Source organism: Crocodylus siamensis, chromosome 4 (assembly GCF_052110815.1).
Source record: "Crocodylus siamensis isolate JL-2025a chromosome 4, ASM5211081v1, whole genome shotgun sequence".
Classification (NCBI taxonomy): domain Eukaryota; kingdom Metazoa; phylum Chordata; order Crocodylia; family Crocodylidae; genus Crocodylus; species Crocodylus siamensis.
This window is the reverse complement of record NC_143398.1, coordinates 140,766,124-140,789,116: the sequence shown is the minus strand read 5'-3', so window position 1 is coordinate 140,789,116 and position 22,993 is coordinate 140,766,124.

Here is a 22,993-nt window from a genome sequence, read left to right as displayed (position 1 = left end):
AGAAGGATCATGCCAAATCTGTCTCCCTCACTAATAGGTGGCGGAGTTGCATAGAGGGATCTTTGTCGTTTTGGGCGGCCAGGTGGGAGGTGGGTTAGAACTCGAAGGAGAGGGGAAAGAAACCCTATATAGCAACTTCCATACCAGCCATCAAGTAGCCATTTGTAAGCCAAGGTACCACAAATCCAAAAAGTTTCTCCATTTCCCACCATTCCATTAAGCCCCTCTCGCATTCGACTGGATAGATGGGCAAAAGTAACCTTCAATGCTTCGTAGGTGTTTGTAATGAGGTCTGCTGGGTCCCCTCCCCACCTGTTAATTCTAAACTTTTCCCCTTTTAAAGAGCAACTTTAGTTCAAGGTCGTCGGTGGGCTGGATGGTCCACTGTTCCGCGGGTGGAGTAGGCAACGGTTTCAGACGAGAGTGATGAATCCAGTTCTTGTGTCCGACGACCTTTGCCGCTGTGTTGGAAACTAGTAGGACAGTGTGAGGTCCTTTCCACTTCTCTTGGAGGGGCTCATCCTTCCAGGTATGAATGAGCACGGAATCCCCCGGCTGTAATGAGTGAACTGGAGCATCCAGCGGAAAAGGCTGCAAGTCTTAAGTGTACCTATGGAGAGACGAAAGAACAGCAGACAGAGAGCACATATACCGTGACAAAATATTACATCCTATTTCCCACTCCCCTGCTAGAACCGGCATCCTGTTCATAGGCCATGCCCTTCCAAACATAATCTCAAAGGGGCTAAGCCCTAATCTTCCCTTGGGGAGGGCACAGATGCGAAGCAGAGCAAGGGGCAAAGCATTGGGCCATTGCAGAGAGGCCTCCTGGCAGATCTTTGATAGATGACGCTTGAGGGTCTGATTTGTACGTTGTACTACACCACTAGCCTGTGGTCGCCATGGAGTATGGAGTTTCCAGGGGATCTGTAAGGCATCAGAAATGTTTTGGATGATCTTTGAAGTGAAATGTGTTCCATTGTCAAATTCCATCCACTGGGGAAGTCCGAAGCAGGGAATAATCTTTCAGATGAATTTTAGAGCTACAGTTTTGGCTGTACAATTGTGACACGGAAAGGCTTCAGGCCACCCGCTGAATCGATCTACTATAACGAGGAGATACTTGAATCCTTGAGTTCGGGGGAACTCAGTAAAATCTATTTGCCAAACTAGTCCTGGGCCTGGGGTAGGTTCCAAAGTGGCTGGAGGTACTGAGAGACCGGGTCGAGGGTTATTTTTTTGACAGATTGAACAGCTGGCTTCCATTTGGGAGGCCAGAGGTCGAAGTTTAGAGGTTAGAAAATATTTGTTCATTAACTGAGTGAGAGCTTCTCTTCTGGCGTGAGTAGTATGATGTAGCCGTTGCAGCACCGGCCGGGTTAGGTTCTTTGGTAGGAGGATCTTCCCGTCAGTGGAGCAGAGCCATCCCTCCTTTTCTTGAAGACCAAGCTTATTGGTTAGTTCTTTTTCTTCATATGAGTACTGGGGATCTGGGAGCTCCCCCACTGATGTAATGAGGGCATGCATGGGGTGTCAGCAGGTCTCGGCATCCTCAGGGTGGCAGCATTTTTAGCTTCTCTGTCCACCCGGGCATTACCCCTGGCTACGTCTTGATCCTCTTTCTGATGTGCCTTACAGTGCATTACTGCCACTGCCAAGGGAAGTTGAACAGCTTCCAGGAGTCGGAGAATTTGGGGTCCATACTTCACTGGGGAGCCTTGGGCTGTCAGCAGTCCCCTTTGTTTCCATAGGCCAGCATGGGCATGCAGTACTCCAAAAGCATACCTAGAGTCGGTATAGATGTTGACCCATTTCCCTTTTGACAGTTTTAGCGCCCGGGTCAGGGCTACCAGTTCAGCAAGCTGAGCAGATGTTCTGGCGGGCAAACCCTTGGCCTCAACAACATCATAGAGGGTCACAACAGCATAACGTGCCCTCCTTTGCCCTTCTACAACAATGCTACTGCCATCAGTGTACCACTCCCAATCAGCCTTCAGAAGTGGCTGATCCTGTAGGTCTGGACGGCTGGAGTACTGTGCATCTATGATGTCTAAACAATCATGCTCTTGTTCTTCCATTTCAGGTAAGAGAGTAGCCGGGCTGAGGGAGGGGCAGGTTTGCAGAGTCACTTCAGGGTTCTCCAACAGCTTAGCTTGGTACCGAGCCACCTGAGCCTGGGTGAGCCAGAGACCCCATTTCGCATCTAGCAGAGCCTGGACCATATGAGGGGTATACACCTGCACAACTCCTCCCAGCGTTAACTTTTCAGCTTCCTCAAGTGCTAGGGCAGTTGCCGCAACTGCTCGTAAACACGCTGGCCATCCCTTGGCAACTGGATCAAGCTGTTTGGAGAAATAAGCGACGGGACGTTTCCACGCCCCCAACAATTGAGTAAGCACTCCCAGAGCCATCCCTTTTCGTTCATGCACATACAATTGGAAAGGTTTAGAAAGGTCCGGTAAACCCAGGGCAGGGGCTTCCATTAGTTTCCTTTTTAGTATTTTAAATGCCTTGTCGGCTTCTGGAGTCCAATAAAAGGGGTCATGGTCTGCCCCTTTTACACAGTCATATAGTGGTTTTGCCCATAGTCCAAATTCAGGGATCCATATTCTGCAAAAACCTGCCATGCCGAGAAACGCCCTGAGCCACTTACGGTTGCTTGGGGTGGGAACCTGACATATAGCCTCCTTTCATCTACTTGAAAGCTGGCACTCCCCTGGTCTTATGTGAAATCCCAGGTATCGTACTTCGGGGAGAGCAATTTGAGCTTTATTTCGAGCCACCCCATATCCTCGAAGTCCAATAAAGTTCAGGAGGCTTACAGCGGCATTAAGGCAAGAGATTAAATCTACAGCAGCAATTAATAAATCATCTACATATTGTAACAAGAGGACTTCACGCTCATTATTTCACTCCTCCAAGTCTTTAGCTAAGGACTGGCCGAAAAGGGTGGGAGAGTTCTTAAATCCCTGGGCTAATTCTGTCCAACAAAGTTGTTTCTTAACCCTTTTTCTGTCCTCCCATTCAAAAGAGAATATCTCCTGAGAGGGGGTGTCAACTGGAATCATAAAGAAAGCGTCTTTCAAATCAAGAACTGAGAAATGAGTATACTGCCCCGCTATGGAGGCCAGCAAGGTATATGGGTTTGGGACGAGGGGATGAATAGTTTTAACCCATTCATTAACCACCCTTAGGTCCTGCACCAGTCGATATGTGCCATCAGGCTTTAGTACAGGCAAGATAGGAGTGTTCCAGGCTGACTGACACTCTCACAGTATGCCGTACTTTAGGAAACAGTCTATAGTCTCCTGCAGTCCCTCTCTGGCTTCCTTTTTGATTTGGTACTGCTTGATTCATACCGGACCTTTTCCCGGCAGTAGTTGGATATTAATCGGACAGCCGAGTGCCTGAGCCCATGCATAAGCAGTTTTTTTGTAAGAGGTAAGATGGGTATGATCCACAGGGTTGTTAGGGTCCCATCTAGGGTCTGCTAGGGGAACCACATCTGCCGGACCAGGAACATTGACGGGATCCCTTTCATGCTGTCGCGAATAACCTGGCAGAGCTGGCAAGCCAAGCTCGGGGTCGCGGTCACGGTGGTACAGCCGGGTGGTGGCTATTGGCATGGACAGGTGGGAGTTTGGTGTGATGGAGTCTGAGGCACGAAGGCATAACGGTTGCAAATGAAGTAGATTTATTGACTTACGCTTTGAAGGCGTAGGTATTGATGTCTTCAGTTACAGTTGTACAACATGAATACAACAGAGGGGATCTGTTGGCCCACAGGGTTCAGTCTGAAGACCTAGTTCCAGGGCTGGTCAACAACTCATAAACTGGGATAAAACGAACAGGACGTAAACTGTAACACACGGTCATGACGCCAGTCCAGGATGGACAATTGGATGATCGATGAACAGATGCCAAGGTCGAAGAGCCAGTCGAGGTATAACGAGAGTTCAAAGGGTGGTCCGAAATCGTAGTCGAGTTGAATGAGCCGAAGGTCGAATGCCAGTAGATCAGAACTGAAAAGCAAAGTTGAAACAAACCGAGAGGCAATCGAGGAGGAGACCAAAAGACCTAAGGGTCTGGCTAAAAGACAGTGCTGTGACAAGCAGTCACTGACTCTAGCTACGCAGGTCGTCTCTGGTACAGTATCTGGCAAACCAGTCTCTGTCACAGAGCTCCCGGGTCTCCCCCTGAGGGAGGGGCTGACTAACTTTTTAAAGCAGTCCTGTGGCCAATCAGGCTGCTTGACTGAATGAATTTTCTAGAAGGGTGACCTCACTTCAGTTGTTCTCTGAGCATGCCCAGCCGCCAGCTCTCTGAGGCAACTGAGTTTGCGCCAGAGAAAAACTAGGTCAGCCCTGATTGACAGGCCAAGAGGTCACGCAAAGGACACCTGCAAGGCCCGTCGCCATGGCGCATGCCTGGAAGCTTCTGTCTTGGCAGCATACTCAGAGCAAATTTCTCTGACACGTGCCTCCACTGTGCTTCCTCCCTTGCTTTGGAAATAATTTGATTCCGCTCTACTTCAGATAACAAGGTTCGCATAAGGATATTACAGTCGTCCCAATCAGGCTTGTGACTAGCTAAACATCCCTCAAAGACAGAGATAAACTTACTTGGGCTAGTTGAAAATTCTCCAGCCTGTGCCTTAAAAGCCACCAGGTCCACCGGATTAAAAGGTACATGGGTGTATACTTGCATGGTCTGGGCTGCATGCCCATCTGCCCCAGGCCAGGCTATTACAGTTTCAGTAAGTAAAGGGTAAAATCCCACTGAGGGAGGAATCTCTGGAACCGGGGGCATCTGATCTTTATATAGTGGAGGTGTTAAAGCCGAAGGGGACACTGACTCTGGCATTACAGTGGTTGGGGGGGAATGCTGAGACTCAACACTGACAACTACCGATCTTGTCAGAGTCAAATTACACTTCTGCAAAATATCTGTCTTATTTCATAAAGCCATAAACAATTGCACATACAAATATTCATTCCACTTACCCATCCGCTGACAAAACAGGAGTAATTGGAGGATTGTATTATAGTTAATTGACCCTTCCGGAGGCCACCTTTCCTGATCCTCCAGTTGATATTGAGGCTATTCCACTGTACAGAACCTTTCAAGATTATTTTTAGTCATTAGATCTGACTTAAACAGTTTCCAATTAGTCAGAATGCATTCTAAGGGTGTACACCATGCCCTGCCAACCGTACTCTGTCCCTGTCCATACTCCAGGGAGACACTGGGCGTCCCCAGGCCCTAACAGGGAGACACTGGGCGTCCCCAGGTCTTAATGGGCAATGCTCAGACTGCTGAGCTTATCCTACCTTGTCTGAGGGACCACTTCCACACCGTCGCCCATGATCGCTTCTCCACTATTTGAGCACGTTGCACCGTTGTGGCCTCCGGGGTCAATCAAACCACATCTCCGCCAAGGCCCCTGATGAAACCACCGGTGCATGCTGGGTGTCGGTCGTTGCCACAAGTCGTCGACCCCAAGAGGGATCCGGGCAAGGTGAAATGTTAGCCTCGAGCCCCACGTTGGGCACCACAAACTGTTGCCGGCACAAGGTGCCCGAGGGAGGCAACAATTGGGTTCATTGCCCGGTGTGCATCGCGCCAATAAACACACTGTGGGGAGAAGTAGACAGAGTTTATTTGAGCTCAAGTAAAAGGTGCAGGGAGACTGTATGGTCTCAAATCCCGCGCCCCTAGCCCTGCAACAGTGTATATTTATATCCTGGCCACTAGCTGCTCCCCGCCTTCCCTCCTCCCTTCTCTCTCTGAGCGGTGCCCTTGCATTCCACAGATAACAGTTTTTAGGGAGTTTCAGCTTGCTTGCTACTCATCCTGTTTTCCAGTATTACAGGAGGTTACAAAAGTTCAAAGAAAGGGTTAAAAGATTCGTGGGTGGGGGGGCCTGGCTCACCTGGGCCTAGAGCAGAGGGGCTTCATCGACACTTGTGGTCTTCCATCCCTCTGAGTTACCTAGGGTTATGCCCAGTGACACCAACAGGCATGCTGAAGTCAGACAGCCCACGTATATACTATGTTACAATGGTGTTCAGTAGCCAGTCAGAATACTGAGACAAACACACTTCAGGTAATGGAGCCATGCATTCAGCAAATGGTTCTTGTCAGTGTTTTTATGTATCTGACCCCTACTTATATTTATATTTTAAATACTGTGATTTGTTCACAGCTGGACGCAGCTCATGAATCACATTTGTAAACCTAACAGTAATAACATGTGGCACCCAGCGGTGGCCTTGAAAGGATGTTGTAGGGTGTTGTGGCACTCTGGTTGAGAATCATTGAACTAGATGATTGAACTGTTTCAGAAGATACTAGAACCAGATACTGTCTTAGTTGTCAGATCATTTAAAATCATGGCTCACATATAAAGAATTTTCTTCTCTCCTGGATTCCACTTCCAGAGACAGACAACCAAGAAAGGCTGATGAAGTCTATTGGTTTCTTTGGGTAACTTACATGTGACACTTAGACCATACTACAGGCACTTAAAACATGGGTGTCCACATAGTAAAGCTTGTTAACTCATGCTAAATGCCCTCTGAGCTTCACAAATTATGCCACAAAAGGAGAGGGTTAACTCTGGGTCCTGCTACCTAGCTTGTGTTAAGGTAACTTCAGTTTGCTCCACAGAGATAAAAAGAGTAATTTTCAGTCCTACAGCATGCCAGGATGCATTGCTTCCAGTTCCCCTTTCATCCAGAGCAGGGATAGGGGCCAGGTGTCCAAGGTTTTAGCCACACCCCTTTTCCCCAGCCCTCAAGTGACAAGTCAGAGCTGTGCAGGCAAAAAACCAATATTAACTCTTAACATGCAACTTCTTATAGCACATTCTGACTTAACACTGCTTAACATTCCACAGATTTAGTATGGTCTAAGCATAATACCCCTTCCTCTTTTTTCCTATACATCCCAAGTCTTATAGTCAAGAGAAGGAGAAGCTATTTAAATTTTTTGATGTCTGGCATCACATTCACATTTTCAGTTCTGTCCATCCACAATATTCCTCCTCCCACTTGTCTCTAATTCAGATAGCCTCAGTTCAGCCTTCTTGCTCTACCCTGCCATCAGGTCCCCTATTCTGCTTCTTACAGGCCAGCTCCTTCCTACTTTATAATGTTCATATGTGCTATTTAATAAATAGCAACTCAGTTTATTTAGTGTTCAGGTAGTTTGGTTTTCATCAGTCTTCTAATTATTAATATACCCTTTTATATATTTTCAGGTAAAGTTATCTAGGAATAGTGTGTGCTTTATATTGTGATAAATAGCAACATTAATAACAACTAAGCAGTACATGTTTGAAGAATTTCAAGTAAGGTTTTCACAACCAATTTTCTCATAGTTATTAGTGAGGATACCTGTATTAAATTAGAGCCTATGGTGAAAGCCACATTCCTTACATGATTGTGGCCTTTGTCTTAATAAGGTGGCTGAGTCTCGTGACAGTTTAGCCTCATAATCTGTGTTTGGATTGCTACCAGCCAAGTAGCTTGTGGGACTTCTAGTGGGTCTCTCATGCCAAGCATAGCACCCTTTTTAGGGTGCCTGGTTACAGCCTCTTAGCACACACCATTAGTAGGCAATGAATCTCTGTCTACTATCCTACAGAACAACATCGAAGGAAGCAGCAGAACTAAGGTATCTGTGGCTAGTCTGAGTGCTGCAGAACCAGCAGGAATTACATTCTGACTTTGGGGGGTATGCAGCAGTGGCAGAGGAAGGAACCACTGCCACTATCACTGCCTGAGGCACAGGGTGGGCTGGGGGGCTCTTGTCTCTTATGAGGGGAGGGACTCAGCCCCACATACCTCTCCTGTAATTTGAACCCTGTGCTGAACACAACACAGCTGTCATCCTCCTGCAGGAAACACACTGTGAATCACCTGACAAACTAGAATGGCAAAGCTTTACTCTCACTACCTTGACCCTCAGCAAGACGTATGGCCTTGAAACCTGCATCAGAAGACATGTTGAGTGGTACCAATTGATTCCTTACCACTGAACAACAACATTGAGTGGCTCACTATCAAGATTAGTGACACTTCCATTGTCAATGTCTATAAGCCACCAGGAACTCCTCTATCTTCTGCTCAGGTGCCACCAATCCAACACCCATGAGGTGTAGCTGGTGATTTCAACTCACAGCAGAGATTGAGCTATAGAACATAAATCTTGATGGGGAGGTTTGGCTAACTGGGCATCAACAAACAACTTAATTTATTTAACTGAATTTAATACACTAGGCATTGCTTGAACTTACAAAGGGAAAAGCATCTGCAGAGCTTTGTGCCATTGCTGCTTCCTGAGGAAGGAGAGTGGCTGGTCAGATTGCTTGTCACATGCAGCTGGGCTAAACTTCCTCTCTGGGAAGGCAAGGAAGGAGGGAGTGTGAATGACATGACACACAGTCTGACCTCAGTGATCCCTAAGTGCTATAAGTGCATTCAAGTGAGTCTTGCTTTGCACTTAGCATTAGTGCAAAGCAAGACTCACTGCAACTTACAAAGGAAAAAGCATTCATTACAAAAACGAAGACTCATTGCAGTGAGTCTTGCTTTGCACTAATGCTAAGTGGTAACAAGGTGGCCATGCCTTTTAGGGAGTGCTTGCATTTTAGCCAGATTGTTTTTTTTGACACCCCTGTTTCTTTGACGTCAGCCCCAGGGGCAGGGGGAAAAATAACACATTCAATCTTGATCAGACTTACATAGAGAAAAGTCTCTTCAGAGCATGCCAATTCCATTACCAAATTCAAGGAATTCTAGTGTGTGCCTTTTCAGTTTTGTTAATTGTGAAGATCTGGGACATGCATGTGATTATAAATTCTGTATCCAGTCCAGAGAGGAATAGAATACAATAAAGTGGGAAAAAAGCAAGGGAAAATTATATTTTGTTCATTGTCTTGCTGCTAGTTTTCAGCTCAGTGATTATGCTCCTATTCAAGATGCTTTGTAATATTTCTAAAATAAGATTTCTTTGGGAAATCTGCCTTTTCCTTGGAGATGCTCCCAAAATTTTCAATAAAAGGAGTCTAGAATTCAGCTCTCAGGTCCAGATTTGAGCATCTTGTACTTCTCAGTCCAAAGGACAAAACTGGTACCTATTATGGTATATCTTGTGCATGTTTGGTGGTTCATTTTCCTCTCCATGGCCTGAGACCTTGTAGTAGTGGAGAGGCTTGTGTGTCCCAATGAACTTCAGAGCTGTGTTACCCAGTGTCTTGCATTCCTGGTAGGGTTACCTATGAGTAACAGGCCTGAGGAGAGGTTCCAAACAAACCACAATCCAAACCCTAAGTCCTCAATGGTGGATCGGGCAGAAGAAGATAGCAGGATCTCAACAGCTATAAAAATGAAAGAAGGCTGCAGCAAGATGGAAGTCTCTTGTCATCTTGGGATCTCCACCTTGTCAGGATTGTGTGATTGTTGTTTCTGTGCACCAGCTTCCTCCTTAAACAAAGTCACATGCAGGCTTCTACCACAGGAAATAACACACTCTCCAGGAAATAACAACCTTCAAAAGTCTTGTGGTGATGGATGGGTGATGACAGACACATGACTAGTGAACCTGGCAATCTCTAGCCACAAATCTGCATGCAGGGAGCAGTTGTCTGATGACCTTCTTGTACCTGGACTGAGTGAGACAGGTGAAATTCAACAGCTGCTACTGAGATTGAGCAGTCCTATTCAGGATCTCCTCTGCTCACCCCACAATGAGAAAGGGCTAGAAAAGATGCCTTAAACCTAGGTTTTTTTATCTGCTTCAGACTGGATAATCGCATCCAGTGGGATCACTGTCTCTGGGACCACCTGGAAAAACACTTGTTCTAAGAACTGGCACCTCTGTGACTATGTTATTGTTAGAGCCCATGATTGACTATATGTCTATATCATGCAAGCCATGCGAGGAGCTGATGATGACTGCTGGACAGATCACCATATTTTCAGATCCATTATGAACATCCAGTTTACTTTGAAACAGCCAAAAGCAATGCAAAGGACTATCAACACCAAATTTCTTCAAGATCTAAAGGTCTGTAAGGAGCACCAACAATGCCTCCATGGAAAGCTCTCTATACCATCCACAAATGGTGGTAGATGACAGAACAAGGAGCAGTGATCTTCAGTTGCAGCAAAGGAAGTTTAGGTTAGATATTAGGAAAAACGTTCTCACCATGAAGGTAGTAATACACTTGGACAGGTTAGCCAGAGAGGTCGTGAAATCTGTATCCTTGGATACTTTTAAAACCTGGTAAAATAAAGCCTTGGCTGGAATGATATAGTTGGGGGTTGTCCTGCTTTGAGCAGGGGGTTGGACTAGATGACCTCCTGAGGTCCCTTCCAACCTTAATTTTCTATGATTAAATTATTCTAAATGAAGGCAACAGAAGGGGTTTAAACCCACTGTCCATATGGCCTGTGCTGGATCCATTGGCTATACCACCTATTGACACTAAAATTTGTTTAATGTGAGTGATGCTGAGATCCAACCCCTCCCCAACCAGAAGAGAAGGATGCATTATGCTTGGCAAGATGACACCTCATCTCTGCAGAAAAAGGAGATGTATCTTTGACATATCTCAAAGATGCCTAAGCTCAAAGGAGGATCCAGGAAATCAAAAATCAGTAGTGGCAATATAGCCAACAAGATCCATCTCCATGCTGACAGACATGACATGCATAACTTTCCAGACAGTGAAGGCAACCTATGGCCCAACTTCCCATGTTTCTACTTTCTTGCAATTGCAGGATAGTTTGATACTTCTCAAAGACAATGAATCTATGCAAGCAAGATGGAAAGACCACTCTGAGGCACTCCTGAACCATGAGTCCACTGTGGCCATGGGATAACACCACTGAATCTATCCCTAACACCCTGAAAAGGGATTCCTCACCAACCCTTTTATCTGGTGTGTCATCAAGGTTGGCGGACCTCCTCCGGCGGGCTTTAAACTAGGCTTGTCGGGGGAAGGGGAAGATGAGGGCGGAGGAAATATCAGACTGCCAGACCAAACAGCACCCACAACTACAGCCCAGCCCAGACCGACGAGCGAAGCAAACAAACAGGTAAGAGAGAGGGGCCAGGGTAACGTTGGGACTAGGGGGTCAGTACACACACCCACAGGAGGCCTCAAATGCCTCTACACAAATGCTCATAGTATGGGCAACAAGCAGGAGGAACTCACCCTCCTGCTGGCTGACACCAGCCCGGACATAGTGGGGATTATGGAAACATGGTGGGATGAAACGCATGATTGGGCGGTCAATGTCAAGGGCTATAGGTTGTACAGGAGGGACAGGATAAGAAAGAGGGGTGGGGGCGTGGCGCTCTATATTAAGGAGGAATACACATCCTCGTTAATTCATAGATTCATAGATGCTAGGGTCGGAAGGGACCTCAATAGATCATCGAGTCCGACCCCCTGCATAAGCAGGAAAGAGTGCTGGGCCTACATTACCCCAGCTAGATACACATCCAACCTTCTCTTGAATACCCCCAGGGTAGGGGAGAGCACCACCTCCCTTGGGAACCCGTTCCAGACCTTGGCCACTCGAACTGTGAAGAAGTTCCTCCTAATATCTAATCTAAATCTGCTCTCCTCCAGCTTGTGGCCATTATTTCTTGTAACCCCCGGGGGCGCCTTGGTGAATAAATACTCACCAATTCCCTTCTGTGCCCCCCGACGAACTTATAGGCAGCCACCAGGTCGCCTCTCAACCTTCTCTTGCGGAGGCTGAAAAGGTCCAGTTTCTCTAATCTCTCCTCATAGGGCTTGGCCTGCAGGCCCTTAACCATACGAGTGGCCCTTCTCTGGACCCTCTCCAGGTTATCCGCATCTTTCTTGAAGTGCGGCGCCCAGAATTGCACGCAGTACTCCAGCTGCGGCCTGACCAGCGCCCGATAGAGGGGAAGTATCACCTCCTTGGACTTATTTGTCATGCATCTGCTGATGCACGATAAAGTGCCATTGGCTTTTCTGATGGTTTCATCACACTGCCGACTCATGTTCATCTTGGAGTCTACTAGGACTCCAAGATCCCTTTCCACTTCCGTGCCACCCAGCAGGTCATTTCCTAGGCTGTAGGTGTGCTGGACATTTTTCCTCCCTAGATGCAGCACTTTGCATTTCTCCTTGTTGAACTGCATTCTGTTGTTTTCTGCCCACTTGTCTAACCTGTCCAGGTCTGCTTGCAGCTGTTCCCTGCCCTCCGGTGTGTCCACTTCGCCCCATAGCTTAGTGTCATCTGCAAACTTGGACAGAGTACATTTCACGCCCTCGTCCAAGTCGCTGATGAAGACATTAAAGAGTATCGGTCCAAGCACCGAGCCCTGCGGGACCCCACTGCCCACACTCTTCCAGGTCGAAACCGACCCATCCACCACAACTCTCTGGGTGCGACCCTGGCAAGGAGCCAGGGGAGGGGCACTCTGAAGTGCTTTGGGTTAGAGTACAAGGCAGTCGAGGGGAAAGGGACTTAATGGTGGGAGTCTACTACAGACCTCCCAACCAGGGTGAAGAGCTTGACCAGGAATCCTTGGGTCAGCTCACAGAGGTAGTGAAGGCTAAGGATGTGGTTGTCATGGGGGACCTGAATTTCCTGGACATCTGCTGGGAAGAGCAGTCAGCCAGGTCTGAACGCTCCCACAGGTTTTTGGCCACAGTGCAGGACCTCCATCTAACCCAGGAGGTGCACAGCTCCACCACGGGGGACGCCTTGTTGGACCTAGTGCTGGCCACGGGTGATGACCTGGTGAGGGGGCTGCGAGTGCTCAACCACCTGGGCGACAGCGATCATCGCCTGCTGGAATTCACCATCCAGCGCAAGGTGGCAAAGGCATGCAGTAAAGCATCGGCCCTAGATTTTAGGAGGGCAGACTTCAACGAGCTAAGGAGGATAGTTGGAGAAGCGCTGAGGTCCTGGGGGGGAGGGGAGCCAGGTGTCCAAGGAGAGTGGTCGCTCCTTAAGGAGACGATCCTCCAAGCCCAAAGGAAGGTAATCCCAACGAGGATCAAAGGGAGCAGGAGAGCACACAAGCCTCTGTGGCTCACCAAAAGCATCCGGGAATGTCTCCTTGCTAAAAAGGAGGCTTATACCCAGTGGAAAGAAGGGGTCATCACCAGGGAGGGCTATTCTGTAGTTGCTTGGGGATGTAGAGGGGCAGTTAGGAAGGCCAAGGCAGAGATGGAACTGGGACTAGCTTCCCAGATTAAGGACAATAAGAAGTCCTTTTTTAAATACGTAGGGGGTAAAAAGAAGGTCCCGGGTAATGTGGGGCCCTTGCAGGACGACGTGGGTAACTTGGTCGTCACACCAGACGGCAAAGCTAACATGTTTAACGATTTCTTTGCCTCCATCTTCCTAAGTAGGGACCAGAACAGCCACCTCCCTGCTGGGCCCCCCTCGGGCCCTGGGGGAGGCACACCTGGACCACGGGTTAGCGAGGATTTAGTTAGGGGGTAAAAAGCACCCTGTTCAAATTTGCTGATGACACTAAGATGTGGGGGGACGTGGGCACACTAGAAGGAAGCAACAGGATACAATCAGACCTAGACAGGTTACAAGGGTGGGCGGACGAGAATAGGATGGGTTTCAACACAGACAAGTGCAAGGTGATGCACCTGGGGAGGAACAACCGGCACCATATCTACAGGTTGGGGAACTCCCGTCTTATCAGCACGGAGGCAGAAAGGGATCTGGGGGTCATCATTGACTCCAAGATGAACATGGGCCGGCAGTGTGGAGAGGCAGTCAGGAAGGCCAACCGCACCTTGGCATGCATCCACAGATGCACCTTGAGCAGGTCCAAGGAGGTGATCCTTCCCCTCTATGCGGCACTGGTCAGGCTGCAGCTGGAGTACTGTGTCCAATTCTGGGCGCCGCACTTGAAGAGGGATGTCGACAGCATGGAGAGGGTCCAGAGGAGGGCCCCTCGTATGATCAGGGGACAGCAGGGCAGGCCCTATGAGGACAGGCTGCGGGACCTGAACCTGTTCAGCCTCCAAGAGAAGGCTGAGGGGGGATCTTGTGGCGTGTTAGAAACTAGTCAGGGGGGATCAGCAGGCATTGGGGAAGTCACTGTTTCCCCGAGCACCGCCAGGAGTGACTAGGAATAACGGTCACAAGCTGGCAGAGGGTAGGTTTAGGCTAGATATCAGGAGGCGCTACTTCACAGTCAGGGCGGCTAGGGTCTGGAACCAGCTTCCAAGAGAAGTGGTGCAGGCTCCTACCCTGGGGGTGTTTAAGAGGAGGTTAGATGAACATCTTGCTGGGGTCATTTGACTCCAGTATTCTTTCCTGCCATGGCAGGGGGTCAGACTAGATGATCTGCTCAGGTCCCTTCCGACCCTACAAACTATGAAGCTAAGGAAACCAAGAACCACAAGGCTATTGGACCAAATGGAATACCTGCTAAAAACTAAAAGTCTGGTGGTGAGGGCCAGGCATTGAGACTCCACAAATTTATTCTGTGCATTTGGAACAATGAAGAAATCCTTGAGAACCTGAGGACTGCCAATATCATGACTGTCTTCAAGAAAGGAGGAAAGTCTGTATGTAGGAACTATTGAGGTATTACTCTCATTTCCACAGCAGGAAAAATACTCATGCACACCTCCTGTAATACCTTCTTCCTCTTGATGAAGAAGCCCTGCTGGAATCTCAGTGTGATTTCAAAACATCCTGCAGGACATTTGGCACTATGTTGTCTACCAGCTCCGGAAAAAGTGACAGTAACAACACCAGGACCTGTATATGACCTTTACTGACCTCACTAAGGTCTTTGCTTCCATGAATTACAAAGCCTTGTGGAAAGTACTGGCCAGATTTGGATGTCCAGAAAAGTACATCATGGTCTGAGGCTTTTCCATGACCAGATGACTGTGGCTGTTCTATGAGTGGATCAGAGACAGACCTGTTTGTCATCCAAACTGGGGTCAAGCAAAAATGTCATTGCCCTAACTCTATTCTCCATTTTATTGACAGTCATCTTGGTTCTCACTAAAGACTTCATTCTTTCTGGAATTAACATTGAAGAGCCCTCCATCCATTTAGCATTCAATCTGGGATGTTTTTGCTCAAAGACGAAAGTACTCAAAACAATCATTCTGGACCTTTAATATAATAATGACTGTGCCATCCTTGTGCATCCTGAGGAAAACCTTCAGATTATGTTGGAACTTTTCAGAGAAGTCTATAAAACTTTGGGCCTCTCTCTCAAAATTGAGAAGACTAAATTGCTCTACCAGCCTGCCTGGGCCACAAATTGATCCCCCTCCACAAAACAATATCAAGGCAAGACCCTGGAGGTACTTGAGCACTTCCCCTACCTCAGTAGCCACATCTCTCAGAGTTAATATTGATGAGGAGATCCAGCACAGGATACAGTGCAAAAATGTCTCCTTTGGGAAACTGCCTTGGTGTGTCTTTGTTCATTGTGAACTCCAGAAAGACATCAAAATCCAGGTCTATAATAAAGTCATCATCCCCACTCTTCTTTACAGATGTGAACCATGAGTGACCAACCGTCATCATCTCAAGAGCCTGGAGACCTACTATGAATGATACCTCTGGAAAACCCTTCATGTCAAATGGGAATGTGGCTGCACAAATGACAGCATCCTTGATGAAGCCAATGTTACCAGCATTTTGTTAGTGATCTTCAAGCAAATTGTTGATCCAGTGGCATTGGACCACTCATCATGTGTGGATGCCCAACTCTCAGCTCCCAAAACAAGGTCTCTACTCCGGTTTAACGGGGGCCTGAGATCTTGTGGCAGCCAGAGGAAACACTACAAAGACACATCTGAAGAAAACAAATGCCAACATCAGGAGCTGGGAGGACCTGGTAGCTAACCAACTCCAATGGTGCCCAACCTCGAGCAAGTGGCAGCCTGCTTTGAGGTCAAGCATCTTGCCCTCAAAGCATAGATGACAGAGTAGAGGAAGAAAAAGAAGAGCGGGGGCGGGTAATTCAAACCGCAAGTTTTAAAGCCGCAGGGTGACGTAGTTCCCTCACTCGGGAAGCAGCAGCGGGAAGGAGAGGAATCAGGCACACGTGTGTCCCGCACGCACGTGTGCCCCATAACTAACTTCTGACCGGAGGCAGCGGCGGCGCAGCAGCAGCAGCAGCAGCAGCAGAGGAATCGGCAGCGGGGGCAGCAGCAGCTGATCCCCCGAAGGTAAGTGGGGCGGAGGGCCTCGGCACAGCTGAGCCGGATCCGGAGGGGAAGCCCCCCGGGTCCCATATAGCTGAGCCGGTAGGGAGCCGCGCTCCCGAGCCGCGCAGCGCGAACAGAGCGCGCCGGCGTTTGCGCAGGCGTTCGCGCTGGCGGGTGGGCCGGGAGGGCCAGGAGTGGGACTCCTGTACGGGTAGGACGTAGACACCACACAGGTCTACAAACAGCAGCTTAGAATGGTGTCTACGAGGAGTGCTGCTAGGGCCTCTGCCCGGGGGGACAAGGCTAACCGGGGCTGGTCTGAGGCCTCCACCCAGACTGAGCCCATGGGGGAGCTGATGTCCCCCTACCTCCTGGCCTGCGGGGGATCCCCAGCAGGGCCGGGGGGGGACAGAGATTGGGAGCCCCCACACCTGTCCGGCAGGTGCCCGGCTTAGGGCTCTGGAGGCACAGGTGAGGGAGCTCCGGGAGGAGGTTAGCAGGCTGAGGGGGATCAGGGAGGCGGAGGAGGAAATTGACAGTTATTTCCTTTCCCTGCAGGACCAGGCACCCAAGGAAGAAGCAGCCCAGGGAAGGACCTCCACAGCAGAGTGGCAGACGGTCACAGCCAGGACTGGAGCAGCTCGCAGCGAGCAGGTACCAGCTTCTCCAGTCCGACTGGAGAACAGGTACGAGGCCTTGGCGACTCTGCAGGAGATGGAAAGGGAGGAGGAAACCCTTGGGCAGGAAGAAATGCCACATTCTTCACACTCCAAACAGATCAAGAGATCCGAGAGGACCCAGAAGAGGAGGAGACGCGTGCTCGTCATAGGCGATTCCATCCTGAGAGGTGCGGAAGGGCCCATTTGTCGCCAGGACCCTTCAGCACGAGAGGTCTACTGCCTGCCTGGAGCTAAGATTCGGGATGTGACGGAGGTAATCCAGGCCAGGATCAAGCCCACCGATTACTACCCCATGGTCCTTGTCCATGTGGGTACTAATGATGCGGCCAGGAGAACCCCCGATCACCTGATGGCGGACTACCAGGCTCTGGGCGGCGTGCTGAGGGAATTCGGTGCACAGGTGGTATTCTCTTCCATCCTACCAGTGAACGGACGCGGCAGACGGCATGAGAACTGCATCCGAGAGACCAACTGGCGGCTTCGGCAGTGGTGTCTCGAGGCAGGCTTCGGCTTCCTGGACAATGACCCACACATTACAACGAGGGACATGCTCAGCTGGGATGGGCTTCACCTGTCCCCCAAAGGTAAGCGTGTGTTTTCTTACAGGTTGGCGGATCTCCTCCGGCGGGCTTTAAACTAGGCTCGTCGGGGGGAGGGGAAGATGAGGGCGGGGGAAGCTGTGGACCACCAAACCAGGTGGCACCAACAAGGACAGCCCAGCCTGAAGAAAGAGAGCTTTGGGAACATGAAAGACAGGGGGTGGACAGCAATACGGCACAGGTAAGGAACGAGAAGGTAAGAGACAAAGAGCCCTTTGGGACTTGGAGTGGGGGGGCAGCAAAGGCACCAGTCGCAGGGCTCAAGTGCCTATATACTAATGCTAGGAGCATGGGGAACAAGCAGGATGAACTAGCGCTCCTGGTTGCACTAAACGCCTATGACTTAGTGGGGCTGACGGAAACCTGGTGGGATTCATCCCATGACTGGGCGGTACATATCGAGGGCTATAGATTGTACAGAAAGGACAGGGTGGGGAAAAAGGGGGGAGGGGTTGCGCTCTATGTTAAGGAGCAATATACATCAACCCTCATCAAGACAGAATCAAAGGATGAGGAAGTAGAAGGACTGTGGGTTAGGCTAAATGGGGGGCAAGGAGAAAAGGATTTGGTGGTAGGGGTCTGCTACAGACCCCCACATCAAGGGGAAGAAATAGATTTGGGGCTCCTGAGGCAACTCTCGGAGACCATAAAAGCTAAAGAGGCGGTGGTCATGGGGGACCTAAACTACCCGGACATCTGTTGGGAGACACAGACAGCAAAGTCCCACCGCTCACGCAGGTTTCTAACCTGTGTACAGGACCTCCACCTGACGCAGGAGGTACATGGTCCCACTAGGGGGAATGCCTTACTGGATCTGGTATTGGCAACGGGGGATGACATAGTAGGGGACCTACAGATCGGTAGCCATCTGGGGGACAGTGATCACCTAAAAATACAATTCAACATAAGGCGTCGAGTGGGTAAGGTAACTAGTAGGGTGAACGTGCTGGACTTTAGGAAAGCTGATTTCAGTGAACTCAGGCGATTAGTGAAGGACGCACTACAGAGTAGTAGTTTTGAAATGATGGGAGCCCAAGAAGGGTGGCTGTGCCTTAAGGAAACTATCCTTCGAGCACAAAGCGAGACGATCCCCGTGAGAGGTAAAAGAGGGAAAGGGGCCAGGAGGCTTCCCTGGCTGACCAGAGAAATCCAGGGCAGACTAAGGGCCAAAAGGGGAGCACATAAAAAGTGGAAACAGGGAGAGATCACCAAAGAGGAATATACCTCTTCTGCTCGTGCTTGTAGGGAGGCAGTTAGACAGGCCAAAGCTACCATGGAGCTGAGGATGGCAACCCAAGTAAAAGACAATAAGAAATTGTTTTTTAGATATATAGGGAGTAAAAGGAAGGCCCAGGGAGGAATAGGACCTCTGCTAAATGGGCAGAAACAATTGGTGACGGACAGAGGGGACAAGGCTGAACTCCTCAACGAGTTCTTCGCCTCAGTGTTCCTAAGCGAGAGGCATGACAAGTCTCTCACTGGGAGTGTAGGGAGGCAGCAGCAAGGCACCAGACTTCCATGCGTGGACCCTGAGGTGGTGCAGGGTCACTTGGAAGAACTGGATGCCTTTAAGTCGGCAGGCCCGGATGAGCTCCATCCGAGGGTACTGAAGGCACTGGCCGACATCATTGCAGAGCCACTGGCGGGAATATTTGAATGCTCGTGGCGCACGGGTCAAGTCCCGGAGGACTGGAAAAGGGCCAATGTGGTTCCCATTTTCAAGAAGGGGAGGAAGGAGGACCCAGGCAACTATAGGCCAGTTAGTCTCACCTCCATCCTTGGCAAAGTCTTTGAAAAAATTATCAAGGCTCACATTTGTGAGAGCCCGGCAGGGCAAGTTATGCTGAGGGGAAACCAGCATGGGTTCGTGGCAGGCAGATCGTGCCTGACCAATCTAGTCTCTTTTTATGACCAGGTTACAAAATGCCTCGACGCAGGAGGAGGGGTGGATGTCGTATACTTGGACTTCAGGAAGGCCTTTGATACGGTATCCCACCCCATACTGGTGAACAAGTTAAGGGGCTGTGACTTGGATGACTGCACAGTCCGGTGGGTGGAGAATTGGCTGGAGGGTCGCACCCAGAGAGTCGTGGTGGATGGGTCGGTTTCGACCTGGAGGGGTGTGGGCAGTGGGGTCCCGCAGGGCTCGGTCCTTGGACCGATACTCTTTAATGTCTTCATCAGCGACTTGGATGAGGGAGTGAAATGTACTCTGTCCAAGTTTGCAGATGACACTAAGCTATGGGGCGAAGTGGACACGCCGGAGGGCAGGGAGCAGCTGCAAGCAGACCTGGACAGGTTAGACAAGTGGGCAGAAAACAACAGAATGCAGTTCAACAAGGAGAAATGCAAAGTGCTGCATCTAGGGAGGAAAAATGTCCAGCACACCTACAGCCTAGGAAATGACCTGCTGGGTGGCACGGAAGTGGAAAGGGATCTTGGAGTCCTAGTGGACTCCAAGATGAACATGAGTCGGCAGTGTGACGAAACCATCAGAAAAGCCAATGGCACTTTATCGTGCATCAGCAGATGCATGACAAATAGGTCCAAGGAGGTGATACTTCCCCTCTATCGGGCGCTGGTCAGACCGCAGCTGGAGTACTGCGTGCAATTCTGGGCGCCGCACTTCATGAAGGATGCGGATAATCTGGAGAGGGTCCAGAGAAGGGCCACTCGTATGGTTAAGGGCCTGCAGGCCAAGCCCTACGAGGAGAGACTAGAGAAACTGGACCTTTTCAGCCTCCGCAAGAGAAGGTTGAGAGGCGACCTGGTGGCTGCCTATAAGTTCATCAGGGGGGCACAGAAGGGAATTGGTGAGTATTTATTCACCAAGGCCCCCCCGGGGGTTACAAGAAATAATGGCCACAAGCTAGAAGAGAGCAGATTTAGATTGGATATTAGGAGGAACTTCTTCACAGTTCGAGTGGCCAAGGTCTGGAACGGGCTCCCAAGGGAGGTGGTGCTCTCCCCTACCCTGGGGGTCTTCAAGCGAAGGCTAGATGTGTATCTAGCTGGGGTAATGTAGGCCCAGCACTCTTTCCTGCTTATGCAGGGGGTCGGACTCGATGATCTATTGAGGTCCCTTCCGACCCTAGCATCTATGAATCTATGAATAGAAAGAAAACCACAAATCTGTTAAAACATGTCCCAGAGATGGTTTAGATATTTTCCCTCCAACATCTTCCTAGTGAATTTTGCAGCCAATATTTTAAATATCCCAAAACCTAGAGCTTCACATCTACTAACAGATGCTTTTGAAAACACTCAGACCCCATTTTCATACAGTGTTGAAAAATGTTTGGAGTCCTGTTCAGTGGGTGCATGTACATGTGCACTAATGCTCCTTTGCTACTGCATCATAAGTTTAATGCCTGTAATATGAGATATGAACTAAACGCTCAGTAGTTGGTGCTACTGCACAGTAGCAAAGGTGCAGGTTCTTCTTCTGATGCTTAATAGGCAGTAGGCCAATTCTACTGCTCATTAGTACATTAGCTTGACTTTTGCCATTGCACACTAATATGCAGTAGAATTAGTCTACTGTACACTAAGTGTCTCATGTAGACACATCCAGTGTGTCACAGACACCATCCTTACCTTAAGTACTTAAATGGCTGTCACTAAACTGTGAGTTTAATGCCATAGATTTAGACAACACCCCTTTAACTCAAAGATGAAAGTACTTTTATTTTGAGTGCACAGGCTCTGGACAACTGTTCTCAAATTAACTTACGAACTTCCTGTGTGCTTACAGCAGGAACATAAAAACAGCATAGACATCTTCTGCTCTTGACTTCTGCTGTCCTATGTTGATTTAGGACAGTCAGGGGAGGGTGATGTCAGACTGTGTCCCTGGAGATTTATAATACAGGAGAGCACAGAAACAGCAATTTCAGCGCTCCAACTTCTTCCCGACTATCTACAGGTACAAGCAAAACTACTTTATGCATATATTTGTAAAAAAATATATTACTATAGGGAAAATGTATTTGCTTTTCTAATTCAAGATACGCATGATGATAATTCTTAGATGGGCTGTGTAAATAGCATTTCTTGGTTTATCATTTAGTGCAAGCCATAACAATGGTGCATTTAAATATTTACTTTCAATACTGACCATGTGATATAGGAATTCTCTTTCTTTGGTTTAACATTCTGATCTTCTTTGATATAATGTGATAGGCACTGAGATGGGTCTGGGCTAAACTTCTGGGTTCATGAACAAATACTGTCTTTTGGGAAGACATTTGGCCTATCACTAGCTCTTTTCAAATTCCAAAGCAAAACCTGTAAGTTTAACTCTGGCAGTGAGGTAGGACATACAAGGAATATGGTGATGAATTCAGTGTGTACAGATAGTGGCAACGTTTTTGATACAGAGTTTCGAGTAAACATGATTCCAAAAGTAAATTGCATGGACTGTTCTGTATGAAGTTGTTTCCACTGAAAATGTGTCAAGGGATGAACATTAGAAAGGCAAATCTCATATACAATGTGTGAGGGTGCATCAAAGAAGATAATGATTAATAATCAGTAACAAATGGCAAGTTAAAAAACAATGAAATATTAGATAGGACAGTGTTGCAAACATCTTTAAGGACAGGGAAATGGTATCTAAAAGAAATCAGAAATGTTGATGAGAAATAAAATGAAAACCAGTTCATGCAAAAAGCAAGCTACTCTACCTGGAGAAAAAGATATCTGAAACTATCAGAAATAATTTGAATAAAGGTATGTCAATAAATGTATTTATACACATCTATTTGTAGCAAAATCATTGTGAAATCTGAGAGGATTCAAAGAAAAGGAAGATTGACAATAAAGAGCTAAAACAAAATAACCTATAAAATATTAAAGAATTTTTTAAAAAGTGGACGTAGGTAAAAGTATGCTTACCAATGAAGAAAATACCCAGTTTGGAGATCGTGACACAGCTAAATTGGATTAACCCAGCATGTAGTTTGCATTACTACTACTATTGAAAATATGAAATACAAGTGCGTTGGAATATAGATACCAGAAACATTATTACCAGTGAGGGACCATGCAGTAGTTTCTGAAAAGAACTGGCAGGAGGAAAATCACTTGAGATATATCAAAAAGAAAAGGATGACTGGAGAGGACCTACTGTTACAAGATGCTGAGTACCCTTAAATCATCTTAATGTCATCTGGGATCAAAAGTACTCACTGGGTGCATCTACATGAGACGCTACTGTGCAGTGGTTACTACACATTTATTTAGTACTTGTATAATCAAGTACTAAATAAATGCACAGTAGCACCAGCGAACATCTAATACTACTGCAAAGTAGTGTATTAGCACAGGTTTTGCCACGAGACACTACTGCGCAGTAATAGGCTACTGCTTAGTCAGTGTCTTGTGTAGATTCACCCACTGACATAAAGTTGCTCAACAAACATGAGTGATATACCAACAATGTACAGAACAAACTTGTAGTGCCCCGATAGACTCTATAAATAAAGGACTGATCTAGATTAGTGAAAGTGAATATA